Raw genomic sequence first — 12,945 nt, forward strand, 5'->3', positions numbered from 1 at the left:
GAAGTGTAGTCTGGAGGGATGCGGCAGGGGCACTGCAGTAGTGCACCCGTCGGCGCCGGGCACCAATGGAATGCACCACCACAGTGCCTCCGCGACAGCCCTTACCCAGGAGCCGCTTCCTTGAGGAGGCGTGGCAAGGGCGCGGCGGCAGTGCACCCGTCGACGCGGAGCACCGATGTCATGCACCACCACCGTGTCTCTGCGGCGCCCCTTGGAGCGGGCTGGATGGGGTGATGCGGCAAGGGCACGATGGCAGTGGACCCGTCGGCGCTAGGCGCGGATGGTATGCACCGCCATCACGCCTCCGCGGCACCGCCCGCCTTAACAGCCCCTTTTCTCGGCTTCGCTCTGAGCCGTTCCATGGCCGGGGCGGGCCTTTTATAGGCGCGGGGGAGGGGCTTTCCACCGCGCGCGACGGATCAGTACAGCACCCGTGGCATCCCTCCCTTGAAATGTGGTACAGTCTCCGCCACCCTGCATGCCAAGTTGCTGTGGCACACTTGGCGGCGCCCTCCCGAGTCAGGAGCCTCGGAGTGCGGTGAGTCCCTTGTGTTGCGGTCATCCCGCACCACAAGGCACTGCTACATGCCGCAACCCGTGGGCAGCCCATGGGTATTACAGTGCGTAAGATTCCACCTTTTCCTGCATATTAGATTCTTACCAGGCCCGAGGTGCTGCAAATTCTTTTCGAAATTCACGAAAATATAGAAAGCAACACGAGTAATCCCCTGCCTCCCAGCCCCCGGGCATGGAACGGTTGAAGCCAAACTTAGATGTGAGCACTCTATCTCCATTCGGGGTGCACGTTGCGGGGAGCCCGGCAACTGCGCGCCCCGTGATGCACGTTGTGGGGGACCCGACAACTGCATGTCCCATGATGCACGTCGCAGTTAACCCGGCGACTGCATGTCCCACGGCCTAGTGACCCGGCAACGGGGTTATTGCTTTCGAGGCTCCAGCAGCCCCCTGCTCACAACCAAGTATGGAAAAACACCTCCGTGCACCAAAAGCAAGAAACACTTATCTTTATTCACAATAACTAGTGGTTTACACACGGGGGCTGCCTGGCTACACTAGTTCAAGGGGTATGCATCGGCGGCATCACCTGAGGGTCGGGCTCCGTCGCTTCACGGGTAGAACTTGCGCAAATGCTCAATATTCCAACTATTTGGTACCGGCAAGCCATCTTCGCTTCCCAACCGGACAGCCCCCGGTCTGGTCACCTGCACTACCCGGAAGGGGCCCTCCCATTTCGGAGTCAACTTGTTCCCGGCCTTCGTTCCTTGTATCCGGCGCAGGACAAGGTCTCCATTCTCGAGCCCCCGAGGATGGACTCGCCTGTCGTGGTAACGACGGAGTCCCTGCTGGTAGCGCGCGGCTTGCACAGCAGCCCGGCATTGAAGCTCTTCGATGAAGTTTAGATCATCCACCCTTTGCTCGTGTTGGCTGGTGTTGCCGTACGCGCGTACCCGGGGAGACCCGTGCTTGAGCTCGAGGGGCAGCACCGCTTCTGCCCCGTAGACAAGGGCGAAAGGAGTTTCGCCCGTTGCCCGACTAGGTGTGGTCCTGATTGACCACAGCATGGGCTGGAGTTCTTCAACCCAGTGTTTCCGTGGCCCTTGAGCTTGTCAAAGGTTCTCGTCTTGAGCCCCCGCAGCACTTCTGCGTTGGCTCGCTCCGCCTGCCCGTTCCTCCTCGGATGAGCGACGGACGCGAAGTGCAACTTAGTGCCCCTGCCCTCACAATAGGCCTGGAACACTGCGCTCGTGAACTGTGTGCCGTTGTCGGTGATGATGCTGTTAGGCACACCAAACCGGCACAGAATGCTTTTGAAGAACTTGATGGCCGCCTGGGCGGTCATCTTCCGCACTGGTTCCACTTCTACCCACTTGGAGAACTTGTCAATGGCCACGAACAAATATTCGTACCCACCAACCGCTCTCGGTAGCTTACCGACGATATCGAGCCCCCAGACCACGAACGGCCACGAGGAAGGGATGATGTGCAGGGCCTGCGCCGGCTGGTTGCTATTCTTCGAGTGGCACCAGACCGGTGAGGAGGAAGCGCGCGAACACCCGGATGTCATTGTCCTGGTGCTCGGCGCCCGCCGGGAAGATCAACGTCTCCCCGTGCTCATTGAAATTGGAGGCGACGGCATGCCGGACCTTGTCCAGCGGCTCGCCGTTGTAACCAGGACGGTAGAAGGCGAGCGTCGCCCGCATCTCCTGCTTCTTCTGGTCTTGAACTAGAACTAGTCAAAAACCGAACCAGACAGAACCCTTTGACCACCTGCGGGGGTCCTCCTTTTATACTTAAGGGGATACCACAGGTGCCGCGGCGCATGCGTTACAAGTGTCGACCAGGGAGACATGCCAATCCCCCTCGATGAGCTGGTGGTACGCATGGATGCCACCTCCGCTGCTAGGGGTCTAAAACCCTAAAGGTAGGATTGGACAGCCACTGTTCACCTGATTTGGATGGGTAACGTCCCTCCTGTCGGCTCATTTAATGCGCCGTGCGCCTCACTCCTCGCCCTGGCGAGACCGCGCACCCGACGCCCGCCACGCGCCCGCTTGGCGCTGTTGCTCTGTCCGCTGGGCCCCACCCTTGTGGCGGGAGCCTGCGCCCAGGAACTCCTCCTCCCGGCAAGTCGCTCCCCGGGACGCGCCTAGGTCCAACACACCCGGGAAACCCCCTCCCGGGAAGTGGCTTCCCGGGAGGTGTCAAGGCGAGAATATTCCCCGAAGCCCCGGTAGCCATTCCGGGCTGGTAGCTTGCCGGGCTGCTCGTGGCTGCTGCTTGGGACGAAATCCTCTCGGGAACTCGGAAGCTGGGCCCACGCGTCGCGCAGCGGTGGTACCCCGGGTGCCACTGGTGCGACACTAACATTGCGGCGTGCCTCCATCTTCTCGATTGCTTCGATCTTCTGTGGGTTGGCTTCGATTCCCCTGCGACTTGACGACGATATCGTCCATGTAGGCCTCGATATTCCGACCTAGATGGGGTCCCAGACACTCGCGCAGGGCGCACTGAAATGTCGAGCCCGCATTCTTCAGCTCGAAAGGCATGCACGTGTAACAGCAGCAGCCAACCGGGATGATAAACGTTGTTTTCTCCTCGTCTTCGACTGCCATCTTAATCTGATGGTAGCCGGAGAAGGCATCCAGAAAGCACAAAGACTCACAACCTGCTGTAGAATCTACTATTTGATCGATTCGGCGTATAGGGAAGGGGTCCTTAGGACCATGCACGATTAAGATCAGTAAAATCTACGAACATGCGCAATTTATTTCCAGCCTTAGGGACTACAACAGGGTTTGCTAACCAAGTGGGGTACAACACTTCCCTAATTGCCCCGGCGTTCTTGAGCTTCTCCACTTCCTGCTGGATGAAGTCTTTGCGTTCTTGTGCTTGCCAGCGAACCTTCTGCTTGACGGGCCGCGCGTCTGGCCACACCGCCAGCCGATGCTCGATCACCTCCCTGGGGACTCCGAGGAGATCTGTCGGCTCCCAAGCGAACACGTCAGAGTTCTCCCGGAGGAAGGCGACGAGGGCGCTTTCCTATTTGTCGCCGAGGCTCGCACCGACGGAGACGGTGCGTGCCTTGTTGCCGGTATGCAGGGGCACCTTCTTGACCTTGGTGCCCTCCTCCTTCAACGTCACACCCTTGCTAACGCGCGGGCGGGAGCTGGATCTGCCCCCGGCGTCCGGTCCGGGAGCAGCTCGCGCCTTCTTCTGTGCGGGTTGCTCACCCGCAAGTGGATCCTCATCCCCAGCAACGTCGTAGTCGCCGGGGTCCGCCACTGCGGAGGTCTTCACGACCTCGCCCATGCACCAAGAAGCGTCCTTTAGGTCGCACTCGATGGAGAGTATGTTGTATGTTGACGGCAGCGTCATCACGCCATAGGCGCAATGGGTTGCCGCCATGAACTTGATCAGCGCCGGTCGACCAATGATCCCGTTGTACGGCAATGTGGTGTGAGCTACATCGAAAACCATGTGCTCAGTCCGAAACGCTTCCCGGGAACCGAAGGTCACCGGGAGCATGATTCGCCCCATGGGCTGCACCACTCCGGGGTTGATCTCTCGGAACGGGTTGGTGGGCTTCATCTGCTCCAGGGCAGCTTAAACTTCTCCACCAACTTGGCAAACAGCAGGTTGAGGCTTGCCCCGCTGTCCCCCAGTACCTTGGACACCATCACATTGTTTATGATCGGCGACAACACGAGGGGAGTACCCCCGACCACAAGGGACGGATCGGGTGATCGTCCGAGTTGAAGGCGATCGGCACATGCGACCACCTCAACGGCTGCTGCGCCTCCACGTGGGAGGAGGGCACAGACCTCAAGCGTAAGCCGCTTCACGGCAGCGTGAGACGTGAGAGCGTACGCTCACCCGTGAATGCAGGCAAAGTCACGAGGCTCTTGGAAGCTGGGCTCGTCGGCGTCGTCGCTGCAGTCATCCTCGCGCTGTTCGGCGCGAGGCTTGTCGCATCCCCGAGGAGGCCGGTCCTTGCCGCCACGGGCTTGACCGCGACCCCGCGCGAGTTCTCCTTGGTCGCCGCAAGGTGTGCCCCGGCCTGCTCTGCCGCGGGGGTTGTTCGGGCAGTCCCGGGAGAGGTGCCCGATGTCCCCGCAGAAGAAGCAAGCCCCGGTAGCGCGGCGCTCCTCGGGGCGCTGCTCACGCTTCTCCTTAATGGTCTGGAGAGTACGGCAGTCCTGCATGTCGTGGGTGGCGTTGGTGTGGATGGGGCAGCGCGCGGCCACCGCCGGCTTGCTACCCGATGCTCCCGCCGACGCCGCCTTCTTGGTGGGCCTATGGGGAGCCCCCGGCTCCGTGGCAAGCACTTGCTTCCCGCCGCGCTCCATGCGTCATGTGCTGGCAATGATGGGCTTCCGCCGCGGTCTGGGCGGGAGGCTGCCGGTTCTCCGACCGGCTGCCCTCCGCCCTGTCACCCGGTGCCCTCGGATGTGTGGGGCGAGACTCTGCTGGCGTCGCGTGCGACACGCCGAGGTCGTGGCGCAATTGTCGCTGCGCGTCTTCAGCCCGCGAGTGGACTGGCTGGCTGGCGCGCGCGACGTTGTGGTCGCTCGCGCGGCTGGCTCCGGTGCTGGGTGCCGCCGGCCCCCTCAGCCGGTTGTCCGCCGACGGCCAAGGAGGCGGAGGTGGCAGCTGCGACTGCTGCTGCTGCCGTGGAGGGGACCCCTAGTCCCCTTGTGCTTGCGACGCACGCGCGGCGTCGTGAGATCGAGTGCGCATGGCGAGGGTGTCGCGCAAGTCGACCCGGGGCTCGTCTGCCTTCTTCGGCGGCATAGCGAACTAGTCGTTGAAGAAGTCGTAGACGAAGAAGCCGTTGTTGAAGACGATGACGCCGGCGGTCACCCGAAGCTCTCTATACGCTCCCCTACCTGGAACGCCAGCTGTCGGAGCATGGGTCTCCGGCACCGGGGATTCCGAGCACCCCCTTTTTGGTTCGGTGGAGGGCGAGTTGATCGCTCCGGTGATCGCCGGCGTGGCGATAGACACGAAGAGTGGACACGTGAATTTACCTAGGTTCAGGCCACCCGGAGGTGTAACACCTTACGTCCTGCTTTTTGTTGTATTCAAGGTTGTATATGTTGCTTACAAGGTGTCTCGAAAATTCAAGGGCCTCCAGGGAGTAGTTGGACAGCAAGTCCGAATTCTCCTGGAAACGCTCCTGGAACGAATCCAGGGCCTCTTCCACACCCTTGGCGTGCGTGGCCTTCAGCAGTTCAAGCTCCCGGTGGTGTTCCTGCTGTAGGTCCCACAGTTGCCGGAGGACCTCGGCCTCCAGAACTCCTTGCACGGCGGGCGCCGCCCTTGCTTGCTGCGCCTGCTGGAGCTCCTCCCGGAGCCGCTGCAGCTCTGTGCTCTGCTCCCGCCGCGCGGTGCCCCGCTCCGCCACCACGCGAGCATGGTGCTGCCGCGCGTCGTTGAAGAAGTCGACGAACATCCGCTGCTGCTGGTGGATGTTGTCGATTACCTGGTGCCCATGCAGGAACACGCTGGGGTCAAAGGTGATTCGACCCCATGACCGCCCGGCGAGCTCCCCTGCTCCCAGGCTAAAGGCGGCTCCAGCGGAGGAGGAGGACCCCGTTGCGACCGTCTACGACCCCGAGGCTGCGTCAAGGTTCGGTGACGCGCCTCTGGCTTGTCCGAATCCCGCAGGCTGGGGCTTCTCCAATGCGCCGCTGCTTGCCTCGGCAGGCAGGGGCTGCCCAATGTCACCCACCGCAGGCGGTGCCGTCTGTGTGGCGTCACCTGCGGGAGCCGTTGCGTCCCTGGCAAGCTCCGGGGTAGTTTGTTGAAGGGCTCCGGCAGAGGCAAGCTCCGGAGCAGTTTGTTGAAGGGCGTCGTCAGCGGCCTCGCCGGTGAGGTCGATCACCCGCCCTCGGTGGGCACGGGCGCAGTTGGGGCATCCCCGGCGACTGTGCGTAAACACCTGCATCAGCCTAGAATATGATGCAGATGGACGAAAGAAACATTACGAGGAATGAATTAGTACCTTGCCACGTCCCATCCCGCCCGCTACCGCTGATTCTGCAGGGAACTCAGTGTTAGAAGGCAGTAGAGAAAATCAGTTAGAATAAGTGGTACTCGAGCCCAAGGATACCTGCTGCCGGGCCGGTACCCTGCAGGCTTGGGTCGAGGACTTGTGTGTCGCCAGCGGGAGCCGCCGCCGATGTATTAGCCGCGTCAGCGGCGTCTTTGTCACTACCGCCCGAAGTGCTGGGCTGCCCCCTCTTCCTCGAAGATCTGGGAAATGCAGAAGTAAATTAGCAGAGTATGTAAAATTTGCGGAAACTGAAATGGTTAAACCGACATTGAACTTACCCCGACGGGTTGACCTTGAGCACCCTATCTGCCAAGATGCTCCTCGCCGGGGGGCCGCTTCGTGCGGGGGGAACTAGCGGAGCTGCCGGGGTAGTAGGGAGGCTGTTGCAGCCGCCCCGCTACCAGTGGAGGCCACGGCCCCCACATCCAAGCGAGGCGCCTGAGGCTGCGGGCTGGCTTCCCGCCTGCTCGCCCGCTCTGCAGCGGACCGCCCCACCAGGGGGGGGGGGGGCTCGTCGTCCCCCTCCGGCGTGACCCTGCCAACTTTTGGGGGAGCGTCATCGCCGTCGTCGTCATTTGTCGTCATCGTCGGAGTCCTGGCCCCCCTCCGCCGACTTGGCAGCGTCCGGTGCAAGAACTAGGTTGGGGGGGTGGGAGGGGGGAGGCCTGCGACGAGGGGTCTTCCACGATCCCCCACTCATCGAAGAGTGGGAGATCCCGGGTTCCCGGGTTCGGGATCCCAGTGTGGAGCGGGTGCGCTCCAAGTGGCAGCAACAGGAAGGTTTCGTCCTCATCGGTGATGCCCTTCACCCAGAACTGGATCTCGTCTGGCGTGAGTTCTTTGCGATGCAGCCGGGTCCGGTCATTCGGCCCGGTGTACATCCATGCTAGATGTGAGCGCCGCTTCAGGGGAGCCACGCGCCTCCCGATAATGTGGCGCACCACGTCCGTGTCCGTGAGCCTGGCATCGCGGAGTGCCTTGATCTTGGCACAGATCGGGGCCAGCTCCTCTTCCTTCTTGTCGCGGAGTGTCCAGTCCTCAGAGCCCTTTGGGGCCCCAAGTGGCTCCTTGTGGAAATCCTGGAGCTCGTCGGTGCGCACCCAACACCAGTCGCGGCACCACTCGTTCTCAATCTTCCTCTTCCCCAGCTGGATGAAATCTGACTTGAGCTTGTCATGGAATCGGAACACCACTCCCGAGGACAGGGGAGCCTTCGCCTCCACCCTCGGGTAGTAGTAGTGGCGAAACAGAGCCACCGACGGCATCACCCCCACGAACGCTTCACAGAGGTGTTGGAAGACAGCCAATGTGAAGAATGGCGCAGGGTGAACTTGAGCCATGATGAGCCTGTACGACTCCATGATAGCAGAAAGAAATAGGGAATATGGCGGCACAAACCCGGCTAGGATGAACCTCCCAAATATCCGGAAGTACTGCGGGTCGCGCTCCGTGCCGACAGGAAGAACTCGCATCGGCCCGTACTCATTGTGCTTGGTGGCGAGCGCCAAGGCCAACTTCTCCAACCCCTCGCCGTTGTACCCGGGGGAGAAGAAGGCGAACTTGGCTCGCATCTCCTCATCCTTCCGCGCTCGTTCCGCCAGCTCCTTCTTGCTGGCCTTCTCACGCTTCTCTCCTTTGCTGGTGCTCCCCTTGGGTCGGGTCGGGCCCTTAGAAGACATTGGCGGGAGTGGGGAGTGAGCTTGGCTAGAGTTGGGGTGCGGAGAGCTTGGGAGGCAATGGCGGAAGTAGGGAACAGTGGGGGGTGCCCACCGCCAGCCCTGTGTATTTATCGAGGGTTGGCGGGTTGCAACGGACACCCCCACGATCAACAATAAGGTGCCCTAAAGTATTGCGAATTAAGATGGGGGTGCGCGACGTGACCTTAACTCCCTGGTAATTATGGGGGATAAGGTAAGAGATCGTGTGCCCGACCATTTTGCTCGGAAGAGTGGAACTAGAAATGCGGCTCATGGGGTCGGGGACCAGGACGCTCTCCTGGGACCCATGCGTCGGGTAGGGCGTAGCCCAGCAACCGACCAAGGACAACACTACCCGAGGGCTCAAGGTTGCCGGCCCATGCCCAGGGGCTACTGTCGTACCAGTGGCCCGCTGGGTCCCACTGATACGGGACGTGTGGGACGCGACTGATGAAACCCCACCAGGTTGGCCTCCCGAGATGGATAGACCCAAGAAGCTCACCCCAAAGAGACAGTCATTGGCGAGGACAAAGTCGAGAACCAGAACAAGAGAAGCGCCCGCTTTAGCAAGTACCCGGGAACCCTGATCCCGGGAAGTGAAAGGCATGCTGCACTGGAAACGGGCTGGGCACCCTCGCTGGGAAGGGGCTCCTAGCAACCCACGCCCGGGCATGCAAATGGGGCCCGCGGAACAGTGAAGACAGGACGACACAAAGGGCGCAGTGCATTTAATGCACCGACATGGGTCACATCAGCAGAGCTAGTCTTGCTCAACATGGCTAGAGCGGCTACCCTATAATTCATCTTATTTACCGTGTACAGTGGCCTAGGCGCTGCATGACGCCCAGCATGGATAAATAGTAGAGAAACTCGTGTTGCGATGACACGCGTGCTGTTAACGTGTCTCGCTGCATGGCTTGGCACCTGTGGTATCCCCTTGGCAATAAAAGGAGGACCAATGCCACCGGTCAAAGGGTTCCAATCATAGTCAATAGCAAGCAACATTGTGTTCACCCGTAGCAGAGTTCCTTAGAGGGACAAGTAGCCAACCCGGGAACCCCCCGGGGGATATGTAAAAGCATTTTCATTTATGAATACAACTGAGAGCAGGACGTAGGGTGTTACACCTCCGGGTGGCCCGAACCTGGGTAAACCTAGCTGTCGACACTTTGTGTCTTTGGTCATGCCGGTGATCGCTGAAGCGATCTCCTCGCCCTCCACCGAACAACAAGGAGGTGTCCAACATCCCCGGTGCCGGAGACCCGTGCTCCAACAAAGCCTTCTTCGGTTTCCAGCCGGACAATCCCCGGTCTGGTCACCTGCATACCCGGAAAGGGCCTTCCCAGTTTGGAGTTGACTTGTTCCCGGCCTTCGTTCCTTGTATCCAACGCGGGACGAGGTCTCCAACCTTGAGCCCTCGGGGACGGACTCTCCTGTCGTGATTATGACGGAGCCCCTGCTGGTAGCCTGCAACTCGCACAGTAGCCCGGCATCGAATCTCCTCGATGAAGCTGAGGTCGTCAATCCTCTGCGCGTGTTGGCTATCGTCGCCGTACGCACGTACCCGAGGTGACCCATGCTTGAGCTCGAGGGGCATCACAGCTTCTGCCCCATAGACGAGGGCAAAGGGAGTTTGGTCGGTCGACCGACTTGGTGTGGTCCTGATCGACCCCAGCACGGGCTAGAGTTCTTCCACTCAGTTATTCCCGTGGCCCTTGAGCTTGTCAAAGGTTCTCATCTTGAGCCCCTGTAGCACTTCTGTGTTGGCGCGCTCAACCTGCCCGTTGCTCCTTTGATGAGCGACAGAGGCGAAGTGGATCTTAGTGCCCATGTCCTCGCAGTATGCTTGGAACACAACACTAGTGAATTGCGTCCCGTTGTCGGTGATGATGCTGTTAGGAACACCAAACCGGCACACAATGCCTTTGAAGAACTTGATGGCCACCTGTGCCGTGACAGGTCGCACAGGCTCCACCTCGACCCATTTCAAGAACTTGTCGATGGCCACGAGAAGATATTCGTAGCCGCTGATAGCTCTCGGCATCTTTTGACGATATCCAGCCCCCAGACCGCAAACGGCCACGAAGACGGGATGACTTGCAGGGCTTGAGCTGGCTGGTTGCTCTTCTTCGTGTGAAACTGGCATGCTTCACAAGTCTTGACAAATTGTTCAGCATCGGCTAAGGCTGTTGGCCAATAGAAGCCGTGCCAAAATGCTTTCCCAGCTAGCGCCCTGGAGGCCACATGGTGCGAGCATGTGCCTCGGTGGATATCCTCCAGCAACGTGCGCCCTTCCTCTTGAGGCACGCAGAGGAGCATGACTTTGTTTGGACGCCTCCGGTAGAGATCCCCATCCACCAGAGCGTACATCTTTGCTTGCCGGGCCACTTGCTCCGCGGCAATGTCTCCTCCTGGAAGGGTTCCATCCCTGAGGTAGCGAATGATATCCGCTGCCCAAGGTGGTGGTAGCCGGCTCAGGCTACGAGTTTGGCAGCATGGTGCGGTCCCCTTGAGTTGCCAGGGGGATTCCCCGGCAACCGACTTGGGATCGACAGAGGGCTTTGACTACCTCTGTACGAATACCCCAGGACGTACCTTCCCGCGTTCCGCTGCCCACTTGGACAGCTCATCCGGAACAAAGTTGTGCTTGTGCTTCACGTGCTCAAACCGGGGTCCCTTGAACTTGGACTCCCGCTTTCGCACTTCTTCCATGTACGCTGCCATCTGAGGGCTGTCGTAGTCTTTGTTCACCTGATTGATCACGAGTTGCGAATCCCCGCAAACAAGCAAGCACTTGATGTCGAGGGAGATCACCGCGTGCAGCCTGGCTAGTAGTCCCTCGTACTCTGCCGTGTTGTTGGTGGAGTTGGCGAAGTCGAGCTGAATCACGAAGTTGAGTTGATCTCCAGTGGGCGACTCGATCACTACTCCGGCACAGGCACCCTACAATCTGAAGGCGCCATCGAAGTACATGACCCAGTACCCTTCATCTAGCTTGCCGGGAAGGCTTCCTTCCGGCTCTTCTTCTTCTATTCCCGTAGACGTCCACTCCGCGACGAAGTCGATGAGAGCGGCACTCTTGATGCTCTTGGTATTCGCGAAACGCAGCCCAAACTCCGCTAGCTCCATCCTCCATTCGACCACCCTCCCGGTGGCTTCACGGTTGATGAGGGCCCGCTCCAGGCAGAACCCGGACAGCACCGTGATGTTGTGCGCCTGAAAGTAGTTGCGCAACTTCCATGAAGCGAGCAGGATCCCGAGCAAGAGCTTCTGGACCTGCGGGTACCGTACCCGGGCATCGCGCAACACCGTGTTGACGAAGTACACAGGGTTCCGCACTAGCCGCTTGTGGGGGACAGCCTGAGTGGGCTGCCCCTCGGTTCCATGGGGCAGCGGTGGTAGCCGGGGGTTCTTCCGGATATCCGGGAGCCCCCTGCCCCACTGCCTCAGCACCCGGGACTTCCTCTTCTCTCTCGGCAACAAGAACGGAGATTACCACCTGATCCATCGCTGCTAAGTAAAGCAGCAACGGCTCGCCCGACTTAGGGGCAACGAGGATCGGCGGCGACTTCAGGTACTGCTTTAAGTCCTGGAACGCCGCTTCTACCTTGGGGTTCCAGTTAACTGGGCCCTTCTTCTTCATCACCTTGAAGAGAGGTAGGGCTCGCTCGCCCAACCTTGAGATGAAACGCCCGAGGGCCGCAACGCAACCGTGGAGGTGTTGGACATCTCTGACCTTGCAGGGTGCCTCCATCTTCTCGATCGCTTCGATCTTTTGTGGATTGGCCTCGATCCCCCGGCGAGATACCAAGAAGCCCAGCAAGTGCCCTGAGTCCATGCCGAACGTGCACTTCTCAGGGTTAAGCTTGAGCTTGATCCTGCGGAGATTGTCAAATGTCTCCTACAGGTCGCCGATGAGCGAGTCCCTGCGCCGCGACTTGACGACGATATCTTCCATGTAGGCCTCGACATTGCGACCTAGCTGGGGTCCCAGACATTCGCACAAAGGGCGTTGAAATGTCGAGCCCGCGTTCTTCAGTCCGAAAGGCATGCATGTATAACAATTGCAGCCAACCGGGGTGATAAACGTTGTTTTCTCCTTGTCTTCGACTGGCATCTTGATCTGATGGTAGCCGGAGAAGGCGTCTAAAAAGCACAATGACTCACAACCTGCTGTGAAATCTACTGTTTGATCAATACGGGGTACAAGGAAGGTGTCCTTAGAGCATGCACGATTAAGATCAGTAAAATCTACACACATGCGCAATTTATTTCCAGCCTTAGGGACAACAACAGGATTTGCTAACCAAGTAGGGTACAACACTTCCCTGATGGCCACGGCATTCTTGAGCTTTTCCACCTCTTGCTGGATGAAGTCCTTGCGTTCCTGTGCTTGCCGGCGAACCTTCTGCTTGACGAGACGCGCGTCTGGCCGCACCGCCAACCGAGGCTCGATCACCTCCCTGGGGACTCCGGGAAGATCCGACGGCTCCCAAGAGAAGACGTCAGAATTTCCCCGGAAGAAGGCGAGGAGGGCGCTTTCCTATTTGTCGCCGAGACTCGCACTGATAGAAAGGGTGCGCGCCTCGTTGCTGGCTTGCAGGGGTACCTTCTTTACCTTGGCACCCTCCTCCTTCAGCTTCACGCCCTTGCAGACGCGCGGGCTAGAGC

Source organism: Brachypodium distachyon, chromosome 3, assembly GCF_000005505.3.
Source record: "Brachypodium distachyon strain Bd21 chromosome 3, Brachypodium_distachyon_v3.0, whole genome shotgun sequence".
Lineage (NCBI taxonomy): Eukaryota > Viridiplantae > Streptophyta > Magnoliopsida > Poales > Poaceae > Brachypodium > Brachypodium distachyon.